This window comes from Sminthopsis crassicaudata, chromosome 1 (genome assembly GCF_048593235.1).
Source record: "Sminthopsis crassicaudata isolate SCR6 chromosome 1, ASM4859323v1, whole genome shotgun sequence".
NCBI lineage: Eukaryota > Metazoa > Chordata > Mammalia > Dasyuromorphia > Dasyuridae > Sminthopsis > Sminthopsis crassicaudata.
The window spans coordinates 428968981-428975838 of record NC_133617.1 but is presented as its reverse complement, the minus strand read 5'-3'; positions in this window follow the sequence as shown (position 1 = coordinate 428975838).

Below are 6858 nucleotides of genomic sequence, written 5' to 3'. Positions count from 1 at the left end.
GAATTATGGCCCTTCTCCTATGAGACAACATCAGTTCACAAGCTGTTTTTGTGTTCCTATAGCCAAATTTAAGTCCTCCCATGATAATGAAGAAGAAAGAAGCTTTACATCTTCTACAAACTGACCAAGCGTACAATTCTGACATCCCTGCTACTCATGACCTTAGAGGTAATTTGAACCAAAAAAAAAAAAAAAAAAAAAAAAAAAAAAATATATATATATATATATATATATATATATATATATATATATATATCATACAAACATGAATAATCCAGGGGGAATAATGGTACTGGACATAATACCTAAAAATTCAAAGAACCGTTCTCAGCTTGATTAATACTCTTAAAGGCAAAATCTTAAAGACCCTACTTGGTTTATTTTACTGTAAATCAAACTTACCCCATTTTCTTGAGTTGCCATATTTTCCAGAAATATTAGACCCAGAGTGTGCAAGAAACCTGAGCATATGAACATGTTTGCACCCCAAGTTGGTATTTCTGTGTATGTTTGTGAGTCAATATAGGCACTAATCAGTTTGCAGTAGGCTGAGAAATAGCCTGTGTAGCTGAGACCCTTGCAGATAAGCAGACCATCCTATCTTTATGGTCCAGCAGTTCCCAAGAGTAAAGAATGTCCCTTTTATCACTGCCTTGCTCCTCTCCTTTGGGAGAGGTTTTGTCCTTTTCCTATCTTTACCCTTCTCCTAACACATCCTTTTAGGAGGGGATTTCTGATTTTTCCTCCTTTTGTTCTACTGTCATAAATGTGCAAACTTCTATATGGATTTTGAGATCTTTACTCTAACTTTGGATTCTATTTGCATGTTCATTTCTATTATAATAAATCTAATTTTCACAATAAGTTTTGTAAAATTGTCATATGCCCCTTACTGGGGTACACTGTTATACTTAACAAATGTTCACTTTTAATTAATATTTGTTTCAATTAACAAGCATTTATTTGTTTTCCTTCCTATTTCCTCCCACTGGAAAAAAAGAAAAATATCCTTGCAATAAAGATGCAGTCAAGTAAAATAAATTCCTATTTCTGATAATGAAGAATTCAAACCATCTCCTGATTCTTAGAAAGATAACAGATTAATAAATACCTATTGATTGGCTATTGATTCAGCCTCTAAAGGAGATCCTTTGGTACAGTAAGTACAAAGACTCATGAACTTGGAATTTTGGCATCTGAGTTTTAATTTCAGCTCTTCTATTTGTGTGACATTGGACAAGTCAAGTAATTTTTCTTTGTCTTAGTTTGTTCATCTGTAATATAATACGGTTATGATAGGTGATCTCTAGGTGCCTTTCAGTTCTATATTTACCATCCTATAATTTATCACAAAAATTATACTTCCTGTATCTAGGACTCAATAGCCCTGTTGCTCATTAAAAATAGACCTATGACTTCATATTCTTTTGTTTCTGTTTTCTTTTTCTCTAATTTGGGATGCCCCCCACACAATGTGACTTGTTGATTTGCCAAAAGTCCAGTAGTTTTTACCTAGAAGGATTTGGAACCCCATGATTTAAAAACTTCATTTTGGGATGGGAATCAGTGAGTGGGAAGATAGAAGCATATAGAATATAGAGAAATGTCTCATATATATATGACAGGATGTGAAAGTATCTTGACAGGGCAGAGCATTGAACTGACTCTAAGAAGATGGAATCCATTAGAGATAAATGTAAAGTCTTGCACTTGGATGCAAAAAGTGAATTTCACAAGCACAAAATGAGGGAGGAGGGAGATAGGGTTAGACAGCAATTGTTCTGAAAACTATCTAGAGGTTTTAGTGGACAACAAGTTCAATCTTGAATCAATAATGTGATGTTGCTTCCCCCAACAAAGCTTAATGCAAACTTGGGCTGCATTAAGAGGAATAAAGAGATATTAATCCCATTATTCTCTGCCTTCATCAGACCTCATTTGGAGTATTATATTCAGGGTCTTCTATGTGGCACAGTGGATAGAGGACCAGGTCTGGAGTCAGAAAGACTAATCATTATGAGTAATTCAAATCTAACCTGAGACACTTAGCTACGTGATCATAGGCAAGTCATTTAACTCTATTTACCTCCATTTCCTCATCTGTAAAAGAGCTGCAGAAGAAAATAACAAATCGCTCAGTATCTTTGCCAAGAAAACCCCAAATGGGATCTCAGAAAGTCAGACATAGCCAAACCAAACAAACAAAATTAAGTCTGAGCACCATATTACATGAGAATGTAAGTTCTTTAAATGTAAGCTCCATCAGGGAAGGTTCTTTTTTAATATCTTTATTTTTTAGCATATGCCTAACAAAAGCACTTAATAAATGCTTTATCTATCTAATGCTTTGCATAGTATCTAGAGCATAGTTAGCACATAATAAATACTTATTCATTCATTTAGTAATTCAATCAACAAGCATTTTTTAAAGCAATTATTATTTGCCAGCACTATACTGAGTGTAGTTTAAGAAGGATTTTGAAAAGCTGGAGGGTGTTCAGAGAAAAGCAGTCAGGATATTGAAGGCCCTGAGTACACATCATATGAAAACTGATTAAAGGAATTGGGTATGTTTAACCAAGAAAAGATTCAAAAAGATATGATAACTGTCTTTAAATATTTAAAGGGTTATCATGTAAAGAAAGAATTAAACATGATATGTTTGGTCCCGGAGGGCTAAGGAAGTTACAAAGAGAAAAAAATTAAGTTTGATGTCAGGAAGAAAAAAACTTCTGAACAATTAGACTTATCCATGGAAGAGGATGTTTCAAGAGGTGGTAGGGTCACCTTCTTTTTAGAGCTTTTCATGCAGAGCCTGGATGAGAGGAGAAATTCTTAATGTGGATTAGTTGAACAAGCTGGCTGCTGAAGTCCCTTCTAACTCACAAAATCTGTGGTCCTGGGATATTTCAATTCGATTCAGCAAAAGTTTGTCAACTACATATTTTGTGCAATGTGCTAAGCAAGGGGTTACAAAGATTTTTTATTTTAAATTTATATATGCATATATAAATAGATATAGATATTTATATGGTATGTTTATACACATATGTATATTTTATATATTTGCATATATAAGTTTATGTATGTCTATGTGTGTAGTATATCTATGTGTATATGTGTGTGTATGGTCCTATGCTTGCCATTGAAGTAAAATCATACTGAATGTGAGGAATTATGGAAGAAAAAACTCTATGCTGTTCCAGTTCCCCCAACAATGGCTTCAGGAGCAGATTGTAGTAGAAAGAGCAAAGGATGTGGAGTCAGGAGACCGTGGTGCAGATGCAGCCTCTGATAGCTTACGACTTGGTTAAGTCACTTAACCTCATTGGCTCCATTTAAAAAACCAGAACATTAATACCTGTAAACATATTTTAGGAGGGATAAAATGAAGCACTATAGAAATGTGAACTCTTGCACTCTTTTTATTAGGCATCTATCCCTTGGAGTCTATCAGATGCCAGGCTAGTGTAGCTCAAAAAAGCCAGTTAATTCACCAGAATCAGGCCAGATTCAGAGGCTAATCACTCTTGAGCTTTCTGTAAGAGGATCACAAAGCAAGAGGCTCCCAGAATTCAGTCACTCGTCAGCCTGGAGCTTCTGATTGACCCAAGGGGACAGAAGGAACTTGCTAAGTACACAATGAATGGTCAGGCTATTCTGCCCTGAGAAAAGGAAGCAGCAATTGTAGCTCAGGGTTCTCTTACAGAGCCTTTAAGGGTCTTTTAGCTGTCACATTAGCTGTATTTATCATTGCATCACCTTTTATTCTTTCAAAATAGATGTCTTCTTGTCTAAGAAGGAAAATTCTGAAATCACCCTGGGAAATTGCTATCTTGTGTAGTGAGAATTTACTATGTGGCCTCTAGCCACTTGATCATGCTTCAGACCCATTTTTCCATCTTGACATTCAATATCCTTTTCCCTTTTTCCCATTCTCTTCCTTCTCTATATACAATTAAATCAAGGCTACCGTGGTTTACAGAAGGGAATGCAAATCAGTCACTCTAGAGATCAAACTTGTCATCCCTTTAACTCCTCAAAACTTCCTTCTTAGACACTATTCCCACAATTGTCTTGTATCAGAATGAAAGCTGGGGTGGGGGTTGCAGTTATATATCCAGCACAAGATGTGGCAGAGAGTAGTTGCTTAATAAATGCTTTTCATCCATTCATGTTTGAGGAGAGTGGGACCTGATTTCTCTTGCCTGCTTGCAATTCATTCTGGTCTCAGAAGCAAAATTCAAATAGGACCATGGTTGAATAAGAAAACAAGTTGGTTAAGGAATAGAGGTAAAGAGCAAGGCAAGAGATATATTTGCCCAAGTTCAACAAAAGGAACTGAGGGAAGGAATCTTTTTTTTTTAATATTTTATTTTATTTTTTAGTTAACAAGCATTTATCTTTTCCTTCTCCCACCTACCCTTCAATTTAAAAGAAAAAATAGAAAACCTTTATAATAAACATGCACAAACAAACAGTTCCAAAACATGCCTCATTACACATCTTGAATCTATCACCTTTTATCAAGAGCTGAGTAGCATAGATTACCATCAGTTAAGAAAGAGAAGCATATAAGCCAAGTGCTTGTCCAACCTCAAAATCAAAAGTGAGAGACAAAAATATATTTACATTTGAACATGGGGATTATTGAACATGAGGATAATTGAACATGGGGAAGAAGAAATGGGGAAGAGATAAAGGAAAGAGGAAGGCTAAATGAGGGAAAGAGTAGAGGAAGCACCCTTCAAAGAATCAAGGGAGAAGATCCCTCTACAGAAATCTTAGCAGCTACCCTTCTGTTTTGTTGTGATGAGCTAATAAGAGAATATTTATAAAGTATTTAGTAGTGTCTGCCATATAATAGGTGCTTAATAAAACTTGTTCCCTTTTCTTTCCCTGCTGCAAGAAGACAATGCTAGGGAAAAGGAAGACTGCTGGTGTGTGAAAAATGGTAGGAGATGGAGAAATATGGCTAGTACTTTATGTAGGGAGATAAAAAACACATTAATTGGTGAGAAAATCACAAAGCATAGCATAAAGTGAATGGAATTTTTAGAAGTTAGAAAACAACAGGTCAACAGCTAGCACAGTGCTATGGCTTCCAGTATTCCTCTCTTTGTCTCAGCTTAGTCATGTGAGGCAGGTATTCATCTAGTTAGTGATGTCCTCTCCCCCTCCCCATGCTTCCTATTGCTATGGGCCAAGACAAATACCAGAACAAGGAACAAATGGCGTGAAGCTGTTATATCTGGTCCAGACTCCAGTGGTCTTGGCTGAGCTTTATCCTGGTTCTTGCTCTTAAAGAAGAGAGACCTTGGACAACTTGCTTTCCATTCATAGAAGTTGGTCCTTTGATAAACAATTACATCTGGGAAGATTTTTTTTCCCCCTCAGAACCAAAGAGAACTTCTTTTGATCCTCCTTTGCCTTTAAAGGAAAGAAGCATATGAATAGTTTTCTCAATACCTGTGGCTAAAAATCTTACTCAGATTAGAGAAATTACTAAATGACCTAGAGACCCAGAGCTAGGTATGGAAGGTACTAGACGCCCGGGAAGATGGCCCACATGATAAGGAGTAGAGATGCTAAATGTTCTATTACTCATTAATGCTTAAAAAGCACTTACTAGCTTTTTAAAAATTTATTCATTCAGCACATAGTGATCACTTATATGCCAGTCACTGTTCTGGGGTCACAAAATCCAAATAAATAGTCCTCTCAAAAAGATTTCATTCTATTGGAGGAAACATTTACATACATAATACCTATAAAGTTCCTATAAAATAAATACAAGATAGCTTAAGGATAAAACAACATTGGGGTGGGGTAGAGATCAGGGAAGATTTCCTGTAGAAAGTGGTGCTTGATTTGGGTTATTAAGAGGCAGAGGTAAAAGACAGTGAATTACAGGAACATGGGACAATCAGTTCAAAAGCTCTGGGAAAAGAAAATAGAGTTGTGTGTGAAGAATCACAAGAAAATCAGTATGGCTGAAATGCACAATATTTTTGTGTAGAGCTAATTCTGGTCACAAAGCACCAAGGAAAAGAGAGGGAGGGAGAAATCAATCAATAAGTATTTATCCTGCATCTACAGGCACTGTGCTAGAGACAGAGACAGGGATAGATACAGAGAGAAAGACAGCGAGAGATACACAGAGAAAGAGAGATGTACATTATTTCAAAGTACGATTCTTCTTGTACAGCAAAATAACTGTATGGATATATGTATGTATGTATATTATATATACATATGCGTGTGTGTGTATACATAGTATTTAACATATATTTTAAAATATTTAACATGTATTGGTCTACCTGCCATCTGGAGGAGAGGGTTGGGGGAAGGAGAAGAAAAATTGGAACAAAAGATTTTGCAATTGTCAATGCTGAAAAATTACCCATGCATATATCTTGTAAATAAAAAGCTATAATAAAAAAGAGAAAGAGACAGAAACACACAGAGAAAGAAACAAAGGCAAAAATAGAGACAGAGACAGAGAGACAGACAGAGAAAGAGAGAGATGTGGCCTGAGACAAAAAGTATACCCCCATTATACTTTTGCCTCTGATTGTTCCCAACCTTAGTGGGCAAAAGCACAGGTTAGGTCCCAGATGCTATACCTTTCTCCTAAAGAACAAATGAACTGAGTGACAGATACACTTGATAATAATAGCCAAATCCATCAAAGGGTGAGCAGCCCTGCTATATCTGTCTTCTGAGCAGATAGATCCAAAGCACCAACCTGACCTCCCACCAACAGGTAATGAATTGGCTGCCTGCCAATGTGGATGCAACTAAGACTGATGCTAATGTCAGCATCTGTGGAATCACAGGCAACCTGGGCTCCTGGCA